A 16336-nucleotide genomic window follows, 5' to 3' on the forward strand; every position below is an offset into this window, starting at 1 on the left:
GCACCTTCCAAATCCAGGACCATGAGTGTCTAGAAGGACAAGAGCAGCAAATAGATGGATGGGAACACCAGTTCTCCTTCAAGCTGTTTATTGTCCTGACTTGGAAATATATTATTGTTCCTTCAGTGTTATTGGGTCAAAATCCCAACGGCATTATGGGTCTACTTATTTCGAAAGGATTGCAATTGTTCTAGAAGGCAGCTCACCACAACTTTCTCAAGGGCAACCAGGTATGACCAATAAATACCAGCCCACCGATTGATGCCTACACCCCATGAATTGATGAAGAAGTCACAATGGTATGATACGGAAGCAAGAGTAAGATTGGGAGGTGGATGCTAGGGTACCCGCCACTCCTTCAGATGGACAACAGAATGTCACCCAAATAATACAAAAAAGCAGACATATTTAAAATTTATATTTTCTTCTACCTAGACCTACATTTCATGTTTAAATCACTAGAAATAAACTGCTCCAAAATTAATATAATAAGTTTCACATACCCACCAAGCCTATACCTGTTGTGATTGAATATACAAGAAAGTCAGCTTTTCTCCAGTTGACAACAAAGATCAAAGGGTAACGTAATTGCCGTTACCAATTACAATTGTAGAAATTGCTGAATTTAAGCAAACAATCTAAAAATTGTCATAATCATCTGTAAGCTTGTGTGAATCAACACCTCAAAACACAAATAAAAAAATCTTCAATTTGATTTTTAGTTTAGAAAATGCTTCTACCATATCTATGTTATTGTACAACATTTGTGATCTATTGCCCAACACTGCCATCCTTCAATTGAATGCGCTCAGTAGATAAAAGTACAGGTTTACTTAAGAAGGCATTTATTTTCACAATTCTTGCAAAACAGCACACAAAGGCCATTATGGATCTTGCATTTGTTCATATTAGCAATCTCCTTGAGAAATGGCAATTTATCTGTTCTGCTCACTTCAGCAACATTTTGTGCAGCCTGGAAAATAGCTGAAGGGCTGTATTCGTGTCACCAGCTGTCTCTAAGTTGCAACGAGAATAGGAAATGATATCTTTCAAGATCAAGCTTGCACATGAAAGAAGCAGAATTTGAAAGAGAAAACAAAATTATTTTCAGCCAGCAGCACCTGCATTAAAATTGCAATTGCCTATTTTCTACAAATGTCATTGGAAAATTGAGTCCAGCAGGACGGTGGTATAAAGCCACTACATTTAAGAGTTGGGAGCAGCTGCTGCAATGACCATTACAGTCTTGTCTTTGTCATTACACATTTCAGGAAAAAGAATGAACAATATCCTCATGTAATAGGTCTGCCCTATTAACAGTGTAGAAGCAAGGAAATAAAGGACAAAACAAACAGCTCAGTCAAGTCTTATGCACTCCAGAGTTACTTCTTTCATATGAAGATTTATTCTGATACTTCTTAGTTCTGAACACTTAATGTATCATCATGGATAATAATGTCGAAGAAACAGAGCATATCAATAATGGGTTTTTAAATCTATCATGAGGATATGAATAAGCCATTATTCATTGTTAAGGAGAGAAATGCGAACAAACTGACACCCAAAGGATATTCATGATATGACTAGATTTTAGTTAATTCTAATATGCGACAGATATTTATTAGTCCTAAAAATATCTAAAAAGATAAGCTTTTATATAACATTTTAAGTGTAACTTATAATTTATTGTAGTTTGATCAGTTATATAATTCCAAACAGCAAGTAATGTTCAGTCTAACATATGGTTTACATAAACTATGAGAATAGTGAAATTGCAATTTTATTCCTGATTTATTTTACAACAAAGGTTCCCCAGCTCAGCAATCGCAATACGTGAGAGCTTTTTTTTATTGTCTTGCTCCACTTGCCAAGACAGAAAATTGTCATACTGAAATGCAATGTAAATAAAGAAGCTGGATTTCAAGCAGTAGTGGGGAGACAGATAAGTATGGCTTATGGAAAGATATGAGACAGGATTATTTTTTCAGCCTTTCTCTGGCAAAAACATAATTAATTTAGCAATGTCTTCAATTAAGAGGAAACATGTCTCAACATCTCGTTATGTTGCTTGTGGGCTGGTTAGAGGATTTTTAAAGGAGAGGCCGCAAAAACATTAAATGATTTTACGTCCTGAGAAAATAAATGTGAATGTGCCGAGTATACAGTATATGACCCTTAGATTACCTATTAGCTTGAAGCCCATTCATGCTGAATAGAATGAGACAGTGTACTTCCTCTTTTCATTAGTTTGTATTTGGCTGCTTGCCAATGAGATTTTGAACTTGGGAATTTCAAAGGCCATGACCTTTTGGATTAGTTGGTACCAACATTGTGGTAATATGCTTACTGCAGTTTGCAGCATAGAAACTGCAGCAGTGTGTACTCCATGGACTGGATTTTCAGATAGCCAGACAGTTATTCAAACTTCGATGCAGAATTGCACATGGGGACCTTGTAGAATCCCCACTGTAATAGGCTCTGAAGGAATTACCTGGGAAACTGGAGATTGGAAACCATCTAGATGTTTCCATCTAAATTCAAAGAGAGTATTCAAAGAGTTCTAATGAAATGAAATAAACAGTTACTCCGGAAAAGGTAGACTTCTAAATACATAGTTTAGCTCCTGGCTAACTATTCAAATGAGGCTATACTCACCTCAGACACTCCCAACGACATGTCACCCTGAACACTCATATCTGCTAGACCCTGGCCTGACACTTCCCTCTCTACCAATGGGACCCGAAACATACTTCCCACTCCAGACATGAAATCAACCCCTTCCTCTATCTCCACTCCAGACTTGTTCCCCACTTCTCCTGCTCCAGACTCACTGACCCTTCCACTGATTTATACCCATTATGTCTCCAACCCCTTGCTCCGGGACAAGACCTCCTTCCTTCCCCTGCCCCTCCAGATGTGGCTCTCTGCCTCAGACATGCCATTGGACTTGACTCTCTTCCCACTCCAGACCCACTCTCCACGTTACTTTCTCACTTTCCATAATTCTCGAACTGAGCTGCAATAATCTGGCAGGATTAATTGCAGTCCACCTTCACTACATTGAGACTGCCATGATCAACTGGCCATGGTTGGCCCTACGTATGAAACCCCCATGTCATCGAGAAATCTCAGTCAGAATGGGCAAGGAACCTTGGTAAGTCCCTTAAGTTGCACCTATTAGTTACCCATTGCTTGCAGTCAAGTAGCCATTTCAACCCTGACCTTGCTTTTAAAAGACCACTTAAAGTTAGGATTCTAGCACTGAATTGGCATAATGACAGGCAACATAAAATTGCTGTCTCAGTAACCGGCTGAAAATCTTGTACATAGTTTGGACCAATCATTTGGCTCCCAGTAACTGAAATGTCATGGAACCACTTCTTTTGAAACACTCACAGTTCTGTAAAAAGATATATGTATGAATTTTCCAAAACTATTTGTTGACTTGTCACACAAGAAGAATTGTTTCACACAATTAAAGAAAAACATTCTTAGGTTTTGGGGGAATGTTGCCATTTCTTGCCCACCCTTAGTTGCCTTCTGATGGTAATGGAAAACTTTCACTTTGAATTGCTGCAGCATTGTGGTTATGATGTACCCACAATCGCAGGAAATTAGAGCATTTGAACCCAGTGATGGTGAGGAAACAAAAGAATATATGCAAGGCTTGAGTAGCAAGTGAAATGGAATGGAATTTGCAGCTGATAGTGTTACTATTCTTTATCCTTCTTGGGAGTAAAAGACTGGACAATGCCAAACTTGGGGAATTAACACGTACAGCAGGCAGAGTCCCTTAGGAACTGAGGTGGGTGGGTATTGATTTCGGTGCCAATTAAGTGAACTATTTTTCAGTGGCTATTTTTCAGTATTGTGGTGGCTGATCTCATTCAAAGTAACAGTAAGGTTTGGGATTTCTTTTTTGGTGAAGACAATTATTGTTTGCATTTTTCAGGGTGGGAATGTTATCTGACAACTGCTAGCACAAATTTGAATTTCTCTCTGTATTTTGTTGATCTATGTGATGATAGAAGGAGTGATAGATGGAGCTGAATATTATAGAATCATCAACAAGAGCCATAATTCTGCATACTGACAGAGGAATGTGATTTAGGACGCAACTGAGGATTGTTGGACTGTAAGATCATAAGATGGTGGAGTAGAAATAGGCCATTCAGCCCATTGTGTCTGCTCCACCATTCAATGAGATCATAGCTGATTTGGCATTCCTCAACTCCACCTTCTCTCCTTTTCCCCGTTACCCTTGCTTCCCTCACTGATTAAAAATCTATGTCAGCCATGAATAAGGATCAAGAATTCTGACCATTTTTGACCATGTTGTATAATCTAAAGGCATAGGTTTGTTAGAGTCTAGCAAGAGTTACAACCAAGCTTTTAAAGCATAAACCTTGTAAAGTGTATAGCTTTTTTATCTTGCACTCATCGGAACAAATGTTCAATTTTTCAAATAACAACAACAAGTTATATCACAGGAAAAGAAGTGATGATTGATTGGTAAATTGACTCTGATTCACCCAAGCTATGAAGAAAGCAATGGGATAATCTAGGCTCCCCATGCTCCCAACTATTTCAAAATAGGCACGAGACTTGAGCATATTCTTTTTGTTTGCAGAGAACTAGTCCCTGCGTATGTTATATGTCACTTTTGACAAACATAGATCTTTGTCCAAAATTCATCAAAACCTCTTTGCCATGTGATATCAATTGTGGTGATCATTTGAAATTTGGTTTCCTTGGTAAATTTTTAACAACATAGGTGAATACGGGAGTTCGGATTACAGCTATATACATCTATAAACTGAAGGCACAGACAGAAAAAGCCATGACAATAGAAGTGAGATTGTGAGTCATATAAAAAAAAAGCTGAAAGAATCCAATAGCAATGATATAACATTAAATTTGTAAGAGGAATTGTAACTGTAACACATAGAATATTGGGATTTTCACAACGCATGTAGTATGGTTATTGAGAGATTTAGAAAAATATATTGTGAAGTATTGCTACAGTATTACTGATTATTTATGAACAATGGACTAAACACTTTTTCACCAGAACTGAGGGGAGAGGAATGGAGAGTTTCAATAATATGAATGTTTCTGAAAATATAAACAATGAACGATTGTTTCTGTTGTTGGAAAGTCTGGTAAGAGGCTGCCATAGACTGAGGACGAGTAACAGAGAAGCTCACAGAACACATTCTTACTGAGGTCTCTAAGGATTTGGAGTAGATCTGTAGCTTGGGTTGTGGGTGTTGAGGTTGGTTAGCTTGCCGAGCTGGTTTGTTGTTCCGCAGACGTTTCGTTACCGCGTTTGGTAACATCCTCAGTGCAGCCTCTGATGAAGCGTTGGTGTGTTTTCGCACCTGGTTTTTAACTCTCATCCTCTATCTTTATTTCTTTGATATATTTGAGGAGTTCTTGGGCTGAGTGGATGGAGTGGGGTGATTTGTTGACGAGGTGCTTGAGTCTTCTTTGTCGTTCTATGACTAATCTGTGCAATGTAGTGCATGGTAGGGAGACTATGAGTCTGAGGGACTTCCAGCTCGTGCACTTCTTTTTTCCTCAACTCCATCAAAGAGATAAAGATAGAGGATGTAGAGGCCATGATATCGTTTGATGTCACTGCCCTATTCACATCAATAGATATACCACTAGCAAGGGAAGCAATGACAACACTACTTGAACAAGAACATGACCCCAGTGAAACCTTCTCCAAGGACAACATGCTTAAAATACTAGGGCTATGCCTGACCACCCACTTCACCTTCAATGGCCAAACATACGAGCAAATCAACGGGACACCCATGGGATCAACTATCTCTGGACCTATAGCAGAAACAGTGATGCAAAGACTGGAAAGGACTGCCCTTCTGCAAATCCAACCTAAACTAAGGATACGTTACGTAGACAACACCTTTGTCATCATTAAATGGACCAAATTAGAAGAGACACACAAACTCATAAACAACACCCTCACCAGAATAAAATTCACCAGAGAGGAGGAGAAGAACAAACAGCTCCCATTCTGGGATGTCATGGTAGAGCGCAAGACAAATGGGGAACTGCAAACGAAAGTACACCGTCAAGCCACACACACAGACCAGGTATTGAACTTCAACAGTAGCCATCTCAGCACACATAAACAAAGCTACTTATGTACTCTATTTAAAAGAGCAACAGCACACTACAGCAACATGGAACTATGCCAAGGGGAGGAGGAATACCTCCTCCAAGTGTTCAAGGATACTGGATATCCAATGAACTGTGTCACAAGATCCCTACAGAAACAGCATCGGAAAGATTCTACACGCCCCAACACACTCATCATACTACCCTACATCAGGAGCACTTCAGAACTCACCACAAGACCCCTACGACCGCTGGGCATCAGAGTGGCACACAAACCCACATCAACCCTACGGCAAGTGCTCACCTGAACTAAAGACCCACTCCCCGCCATGGACAGTTCCAATGTCATCTATAAGATTCCCTGCAGAGACTGCAAGAAACACTACATCAGACAAACAGGAAGGAAACTAACAAGAGTACATGAACACCAACTGGCTACAAAAAGACACGACCAATACTCACTCATCTCAATCCACAGGGACAAGGAGAACCATGGCTTCACCTGGGATAACACAAAGATCCTGGGATAATGGGAACTGCAGATGCTGGAGAATCCAAGATAACAAAGTGTGGGGCTGGATGAACACAGCAGGCCAAGCAGCATCTTAGCAGCACAAAAGCTGATGTTTTGGGCCTAGACCGTGCCGTCAGATTTTGTGCTCCTAAGATGCTGCTTGGCCTGCTGTGTTCATCAGCCCCACACTTTGTTAACCAAAATCATGGGACAGGCTGGGCAGAGACAAGCACGAGAATTCTTGGAAGCATGACACTCCACGAAGCAGGCTATTAATAAACACATTGAACTCAACCCCACATACACTCTGCTAAGGAGGAAACCCGGAAGTGAGGCAATCCATCGCAACTGATCCCAGAGTTCAAAAACCGGGTAGGAAAACACACCGACGCTTCATCAGAGGTTGCACTGAGGATGTTACCAAGCACGGTAACAAAACATCTGTGGAACAACAAACCAGCTCGGCGAGCCAACCAACCTTGACATTTTACTGAGGGCCTGAAGGAGGCATGGTCATTTAAAGTGGGATCAGATACGTATCTAATAAGAAAATTGCAAAGGGATAGTGTAAAACTTCAGAAATATGGTATTTATGTACATATATTCAGATGAGGATTTAACAGCGGCACTGGTACGTCGGTTTCTATGATTCCAGTGGAGACACTGTCGAAGGTTTATCTTTGGAGCAGCCATATCCAACCCAAACTGTAAACTCACCTTGAATGCTACCTACACTAGAAATGTCAGGAAACATTTTCTCCAAAGAGAATCTGCATCAATTTGTACGCAAGTATTTTATCACATAGTTCACAATTCGATCATTTTAGCAACGTTTTAATGACAGAAGTGAATCATTTAATGTGAGAGATACCAGTATGACTGACAGTACGAGAGCTTGAGGAAATTGTGTCCTCCTCTCTGTACAATACATGGTACTTTTGATAAAACTCTTCAAATGAATATTACTTAGAATGAGGTCTGTCTAGTCAATGCCAGTGTTTCTGTTTTGTAGTTTCCTCAACCAATATCAACTCAGCCTATAAGCACAAACCTCTACCCTTTCTCCTTTTATGTAATTCCTAAGGACAATTAGGAATGGACAGCAAAAGCTGGCCTTGTCAACAATGTTCACATCTAATAGAAGAATAAACAAACACTTATCTAGCTTTCCACTTGGCATCTATGCTATTCACCTCAACCACTCTAGCCCACCCTGTATTCTCAACACTCTTTGGGTAAAGCCATTTGCTTTTGAACTTCCTATTAGATTTGTTACTAAATATCATATATTCCTGACCTCTAGTTTTGAATACTTCTTCTCAAAACTATCTTCATAACTGAACTCCTTCATAATTTTTAAGCCTTTTGTTAGGTCACATCTTCTATTTTATAGAGAGAGAATCCTTTCTGTACTTTATAACATTTCTTTTCTGTATAATTGTAACGTGTAAAATTAGTATCCAGTTCTGGTCACGTGAGGCACAACAACAACAAACAGAGCAAACAGGGATGTCCAGATTGGTAGGGAAGGGGAGTGACTGTTATTGAAGGTTGGAGAGGGAAATCAAAGCCAGCAAGTGCAGTGGCACCTTGACTGCGAGGAGCTCAGGAATAAAACATTGACAATGATCAAAGAAAGGGGTTCAGCTGAAACATGGGCAGGGTAAAAGGTCATTGGGAAACCAGGGCTTTCAATACAGTAAGGAAGAAGGGTTGGAAGGGATGATGTGGGTTACACTGGGTACACATCTGCAGCTTCCTGGTCTGAATCTGTAGCCTCAAACAACTTAGCTGGGTGGATGGGGCACCACTGTACGCCCCAGTTATGTTGTAAAAGATTGGAGTGGGGGATCAAAGCTGGAACTTTGGGTATCCTTCAGGGGTTTGGGGTATAGAAGGTCCCACACTGTTGAGTGCAAAGGGGAGATGGAGGAGCAGGGCACCACTGGAGAGTACTGAGAAGGAGCTGCCAGGGTGCTCATCTGTCAGTCCTCCTCCCTGTGGCTGCCTGCTTGTTCCTGTCTCTTGGAAGAACCTGGAATGAGACCCTGGTGCCTTATCCCTCTCTCCAATACCTTTGATATCGAGTTAATAGAATTCAGGTCTGAGCACAGCAATTGAGCATTAGACATTACATAGATCTCCAAGGTAGCCACTGTCATTCCTTGAAGGCAAATGAGAATTCACATGTTGGAGCTACCACAGTGGTCAAAACATGGACAGATTCTTTTATTGTTCATTCCGGTTTGAGGGCTTATTGTAGACAAGCCTGATTTGGTAGACTCCACTCTCCTCCACACCTCACCCCACCTTGCGCAGGACCACAACCCCTCCCGCCCCCAACCGCCATAAGCTAGCATGTCAGTTGTGATTGAGTACAAAGGCCACACTTATGTTCAGAGTTCAGCAGATGCTGGTCACTGGCAGTCCTGTGAGTACCAAGGGCTCCAGTTATTTTTTCCTCCACAGCTGTAGACCTGTACTGGTGATGTGTTCATTAGATTGTGTCACTGGATCTACTTGAGCTGATTGAGTCGACTGTCTCTGTGCTCTTACAGTGTATAGGTGAACACCTAATGGTGTTTGCTCTGACGTTTCACCAGCTTCCTCCTCAGACACGATGCTGATCATACATCATAGCATGCCTCCAGTATGGAAACAGGCCCTCCGGCAAAACAAGTCCACACCGACCCACAGAGCATCCCACCCAGAACCATTCCCATAGCCCACCAAAGGTGCACACTCCTGAATGCTACGGGCAATTTAGCATGGCCAATCCACCTAGCCTGCACATCTTTGGACTGTGGGAGGAAACCGGAGCACCCGGAGGAAACACACACAGACATGGGGAGAATGTGCAAACTCCACACAGACAGGCCCCAAGGGTGGAACTGAACCCAGGTTGCTGGCATTGTGAGGCAACAGTGCTAACCACTGAGCCACTGTGCCATTGTGCTGATGCAGAGGAGATCAGGGCTGCAGCTTCCTCTTGCACAGGTTGATGCTTGTCTGCCAGTGTCATGAGAAGAGAAAACCTTATTTATTGAAGATGCACAATAGCTTATGCAGATCAAATGTGCTTGTCTTCATTTGTATCTCAGAAGAACAGTAATGTTGCTTACTTGGTTCCTGAAAAATGCCTATCTCCCTATCACCACACGAATGGTCCTGGGCAGGGAAGGCCAGGACCATTCCCGTGGTGATAGGGAGATAGGCATATGCCAGTTGCCCCTTTGATAAAAGTTTTACTGCCCTTTTATCAAAAGGGCAATTAGCATGGTCCTTCCCCAGCATTGAGGACCAGCCTTTCCTGCAATGAAATGGAGAGAGCATTGAGCAAAATGGAAATGCGTGCAGGAGAAATTTGTGAATATGGAATGATGCAAGCTATTCCCAGTGGGTGAGTAGGAATTGCAGCGGCCAGAAAGGGTTAGTAGTTTGGGAGCAGGAAGTGGGTGTGAGTCCTTGAACACACATTACGCATGTGATACTGAGACCCGCAAGCTTTGAATCTTTGTGAGATGGTTGTGCCATGATGATCCTGTGAGTGTGAAATAGCAGAGAGAAGGTGGTGCTACTTCTCCTTGTGGAGTGTGGAAGATCATTTCCTTCTTGCACATCGGCTGTGTCCATTTGTGAGAGTCACTGGCACGGCACTGGGCTACTATTTAGTCCCAAGCAGAAGGGTTTGATGAGATGGCCTCCTGGTGCCGGATCTAGAAAGAGGATCTGCCCTCTGCCAATGGCTTTATTCAAGAATCTTTGTTAGGAGATGTCACTAAATCAAACAGCAAGCCTCTGTTTCTTACAATGTATTTTTCACTGTTGGTGATAACCAGCAGAGGGTGAATAGATTCTCCTGGCTTCCAGGGAGTAAAGTAAGGCCAAGCTGGCATTCAAGTATAGCACCAGCACCCAATTACCTTGGAAGGTCCTGCCAGCAGGAGAATTCCCTGCTCACTCCGTACACACGATTTGCCAAGTCACTCACGCAATGTTTCACTGGTATAGACAATTGAGGTGGGGTGCACATGTGAGATAGCTCAGTCCAGGTCCTGGTACATGTGACTCTAATCGAGATATTCACCATTGTACTCTAACTTTGAAATGAAAAGTCTTGTCCTGAGAGTTGGACAGGGTCACAGGTTCAAATTAGGTAAAGTTATCATTTCATCTCATTCAGAGAGATCAAAGAGGATGGTGATGAGGTAGACAGATATGATTTAAAGAGTGTGGTTGCACCAAATTGATATGATGAATATAAGTACATGCAATATAATAAAGGCTCACTCAGCTCATGAACCCCAGTCCACCCATGTGAAACATGCTTCTTGAACTAGCGTCTACAATTTCTTTGGTCTCCTGACATAAAGATTCACACGATAGCTCTCTAATATCAAAATTATTTAATCCAAACTTATAAGCATCATCACAGGCATGATTTTCAGTTTAGTTGGCTGTTGGCTTCAGATAAGAATTACAAAGTCCCAGTAACAAGAGATCAATTTATACTGTGAAGTATTTTGCAAGTATTGTGTATACTCATCTTGATAACTTTCAATCTCATTTCCAAATAATCACTAATTTGTTAAACTTATTCTTTGATGGAATCAATTTCCCAGAGAAGCCTTCATTCTTTGATAAAGTAGCACACAGAGTACATTCTGTCTTAAGAGTAGCTTGGTGGTAAAATTTAAATAATCCAGCAAATAGGTGAAGGACAGTACAACATTTTCAATAGGTTCCTCAGGCTGGTTCATGCATACTGAAGAACAGTTCAAGATTACAGACAGTTTGTGAAATCTGAGGGAGACAGAGTGCAGGATCTACACTAGAAATGCTGATTTGTAGCTATCCTGCAGGGAAAGTGATTGAACTGCACAGGGTTTGCTTTCAGGACGAATGAGTCAAGTCCCAAGTATAACTGTGCTGTTGGACTTAGAACAAATTCTACAAATAATTAAGAAGTTAAATGTTGCAGTGAGGGCTTAGGAAAGATTTTGAAAGTGAGGATGGCTTACAAGAAGCCAAGTGCCACAAACAAATAAATACAACTGATGGTACGGGTTGCAAGGCCAATGGCAGTATTTATTGATTCAACTGAGCAAAATAGAGATCAGAGAAAAACACAGGAAGGGCCCAGCTTGGTGAAGCTAACTGTCAGTGAAACGCTTGCGTTGTGCTGGTGAAAAAGTACTGTTGGGGCCAGGGCAGGGTTTGGGGGCCAGTTATCAGAGTAAAAGGGAATGTAGACAAAGGACATTAATGTGACTGATTAGAAACAGTGCAGTTGTTGATTCGATCTATGATGGAATGATTCTTTACAGGGAGTATGAGACTAGATTGGCAAAAATGAAGAATTATAATTCTGCGTGTAGTGTATTGAGTTTTGAAAACACACCCGATCACATTTGACATTCGATCTGTGCTGTGAGATTTTCAGTCACAGTTTATCACAGATGTTTACCACATGTTGATGCTAGGTGTTAGAAGTAAGCTATACGTGTAATGTAGATTTTACTACTGTTCTATTATGTACAGTAAAGCTTTGATCAACTTTAAAATTAAAGTTTACTGCTCCCTAAGCAAAATAAAACATAATTTGATGATTGAACCTGGAACATTACTTAAATTTGACAGTCAGAATTTAAATTTAGATTTAGCTTTTATTGTCACATGCACTCAAGTATAGGGTATAAGAGTATGAGTGAAAAGTGTACAATGTCACAATACACAGCACCATCTTAGGTATAAATTACCTAGGTACGAAATCTTAGTTACAGAAGTAGAAAAATAATGAAATAAGTTAGGAAGTTGAGCACTGCAGTCTTCTGAGTATAAAAGTGTCAAAACAAAGAAATTAAGTTAAAAAGTCATATATTACAGTCTTTTTTAAGGTCTGCAGATGGCTCAAGCTGTGCTTTTCCCAAGAGGTGTTCTTCCTTCCGTTGGGCATGCTTTCACCCATGCTGGGTTAAGACATGCCTGTGATCAGAGATAATGGAAACTGCAGATGCTGGAGAATCCAAGATAACAAAGTGTGAAGCTGCATGAACGCAGCAGGCCAAGCAGCATCTCAGGAGCACAAAAGCTGATGTTTTGGGCCTAGACCCTTCTCTGATGAAGGGTCTAGGCCCAAAACGTCAGCTTTTGTGCTCCTGAGATGCTGCTTGGCCTGCTGTGTTCATCCAGCTCCACACTTTGTTATCTAAGACATGCCTGTGTCCAGTTACTGTCACTGCCGACCTCCATTTGGCACAACAGGCTTCGCTGCCGCTCTCAAGGCTTTGGCCCGGACCGTCAACTCATCCTTGACCATAGCTGCCACCATCCTTCGCAACCAACCAACTGCCACCACCGTCATCTTTCACCACCGCTGCCATCCTTCACCACTCTCACCATCCTTCAGCTCTGACTGCCATCCTTCACCATTGGCCGCCATCCTTCACCACCGCTGCCATCCTTCACCACCGCTGCCATCCTTCACAAGTGCCACCATCTGTCACCTCTGGCTGCCATCCTTCACCACCGTTGCCATCCTTCACAAGTGCCACCATCCTTCGCCTCTGGCTGCCATCCTTCACCACCGCCGCCATCGTTCACCACCACCGCCATCCTTCACCACCGCTGCCATCCTTCACCACTGCTGCCATCCTTCACCACCGGCTGCCATCTTTCACCACTGGCTGCCATCCTTCACCACCGCGTGCCATCCTTCACCACTGGCTGCCATGCCTTCACCGGCTGCCATCCTTCACCACTGGCTGCCATCCTTCACCACTGGCGCCATCCTTCACCACCGCCACCATCCTTCACCACCGGCTGCCATCCTTCACCACTGGCTGCCAACCTGACTCATACTGGGCACAAGTTGCTGCCACACAGTGTTGCTGCTTTGGCTGTTTTGCTGCAGATGTGCTGAAGGTGAGTGGAGGAAGAAAATAAAACTAAAGAAATAAGAGAAAGAAAGAAAAAAAAGTGGGAAAAGAAGAAAGAAGAAGAGGGAAAAGCAGTCGAAGCAGATGAGCTCAAGTCAGGAGCCCTACTCTGCTGCCATCTTAGAAGATCCGGTGAGGTCTGGGATCATAACATAACTTGGAGATCATGACACAACCTTTAAAAGATAATTGGATAAGTACATGAATTAGAAAGGTCTGGAGGGATACAGCCCAGGAACAGGCAGGTGGGGCTAGTTCAGTTTGGGATATATTCAGCATGGAATGGTTTGAACAGAGGGTCTGTTTTTGAGCTACATGACTCCACTTGGAAATTTACAGGGTGTTTGGAGTAGTGAAGGGGAGACATTGGACCCAAAAAATTATTTCAGTTTCTCTCTCCACAGATGCTGCCAGAACTGCTCAATTTCTCCACTGCTTTATGTTTCTATTTCAGGTTTCTAAGATTTTGCTTTTATTATTAGGACACCTGGAGGAATATAGAGAAATATGGCTTTGAAGGGAAGGGAAAAATTTCTCTTGATAGTTGATCAAAAAATGATTATACAGAGAATAAAAGCAATTTATTATAAAAGCAAACAAGTTAATGCATGGCTTTGAAAGGGTGGACGCTGGGAGGTTGTTTCCATTAGGCGGGGAGACTAGGACCCATGGGTACAGCCTTAGAATTAGAGGGGGTAAATTTAGAATGGAAATGAGGAGACATTTCTTCAGCCAGAGAGTGGTGGGCCTGTGGAATTCATTGCCATGGAGTGCAGTGGAGGCTGGGACGTTAAATGGCTTCAAGGCAGAGATTGATAATTTCTTGATCTCACAAGGAATTAAGGGCAATGGGGAGAGTGCGGGTAAGTGGAGTTGAAATGCCCATCAGCCATGATTAAATGGAGGACTGGACTCGATGGGCCGAATGGCCTTACTTCCACTCCTATGACTTATGTTCTAATTTTAGAAACCAGCATGATTTTACTGCCCTGAGACAGGGCATTGAAAAACAAATGATTGGAAATGGAATGGTAAACTGGTGGGAGTAATTGGAACATGTCAGGAATCATAAGAAAGGACAGAATTGAGAAAAGAAATGGATGCTAAAGGAATGGCACCGATGCCCATTAGAGGAATTTTCAAAGGGTATGTTGCATCAGGAAGTAAAATAGCTAACAAACCCATTGTATTTAATATTTTTAAAGTACGACCAGATGTGGACACCAAGAATTCTCAGGGGAAAGTCATTCCATTTTTGTCTACAGGTGAGCCCAAAAGATTAATATCCCAAGAGATAATAGTTTGGTTCAGAGGTTAATGTTTCGAAGGGCCTGGACCTAACTTCAGAGACTTCACTGAATCAAATGAATTAATATAGGCATTAATTGGAAGTGTGTGCCTTTCGCATTGCATAAAATAAATTCAAATTGTGCTCGGATAAAGAATGCCTTGTGTGGCTGGAATTGTTCGTAAACTGCTATTAAATTTATACATGTTGTATTGGGAAAAGTTTTTTTAACCATCTGGGAAGGAATGCCTAATTTTGAAGCTCTTCCTATGAGAATAAACTCTTTGCTTATTTGTCATCTAGTTTAAGCAGAGATAATAGTGTAAATACATCAATAATGAACAAAATGGAAGCCAAATACGAACATGCAAAATTGTCAGAAGTGACTTTGAAGGGTCAGTGACACCTGATATCAAACCAGGAATGCTTACCTTGTTGAGGTACAGGATTGTCAATAGGAATCCAGGCAGCTTGGCAGTGCATACTTATAGATACAATCAAAGACCACTTATGACCCTAATAGGTTTTGGAGGATATGGTTTCTAAGTTGCATGGGAGACTAGAAGTGTTGGAAAGGAAAATCACAAGTCCAGAATGAGGAAGTCATGAATAGTACTTGGAAAGAATTAAATCAGGCATACTTGAATTGAATAAGGAGAATGTAAAGATCTCAGAGTGTTCAGTGATCAAATTCAGCAGGGATACAGCACATGTATAGGGGAACATGAAAAGCAGATCAATAACATTCTTAAAAGAAAGCTTTTAAATCAGGGAACAGAAACATTATTGGCACTCATAGAAACTATTTTGATCTTATCGTCACTAAATGTGAAGTTATCTTGTTTGAGTTCTAACTATGAACTTCAAGGTGGAATTACACCTACAGCTAATGAGAAGGATGAACACTTGTGTTGTGTATCCAGACATATGAACAAGGAGCAAAGAGTAGGCCTGACCTGCCATTCAATGAGATCATGGCTTATCTAACTGCAACTTCAAAGCACATTCCAACCTAGATGTGTATCTTTTCACCCCTTTGCTTATCAAGAATCTGTCAACCTCTGGCTAAATATATTCAAGGATTCTGTTTCCAACCTGCAAATAACACACTGAGAGGAAACATTTTGCATAATCTCTGTTTTATATGGGTGGCCATTGAATTTTAAACTGAGAAATTGTATGGACTCAGGACAGGATGTTGACTGGAACGAAAGCTGACATTGAGCTGGTCTATTAGAGTACAGCTCATGAGAAAGAGTTTCCAAGGCCAGATTAGCAAAAATAAAGCTTTGTAATCTATTATCAAGTTTAATGAGACTGGTAACAGATTGTATCATTAAAATCCAGGAGAATTACTGAAAAATACATTAAATATGTTTCAATCACATTTGCTGTTTAATAAATGTTACGTGATGTTGGATCACAATTTATTTCCCAAGTATACCACAT

The 16336-nt window shown here is 41.4% G+C and overlaps 1 protein-coding gene across 3 annotated transcripts in view; it reads right to left on the reverse strand.

Annotated features, from left to right (window-relative positions):
- The window catches only part of LOC125460143 (chemokine-like protein TAFA-1), a 464230-nt gene that overhangs the window by 50029 nt on the left and 397865 nt on the right, over positions 1–16336 (reverse strand). The gene's annotated exons all lie outside the window — the stretch shown is intronic.

The sequence above is a fragment of the Stegostoma tigrinum genome, chromosome 11 (assembly GCF_030684315.1).
Source record: "Stegostoma tigrinum isolate sSteTig4 chromosome 11, sSteTig4.hap1, whole genome shotgun sequence".
In the NCBI taxonomy this organism is placed as follows: Eukaryota; Metazoa; Chordata; class Chondrichthyes; order Orectolobiformes; family Stegostomatidae; genus Stegostoma; species Stegostoma tigrinum.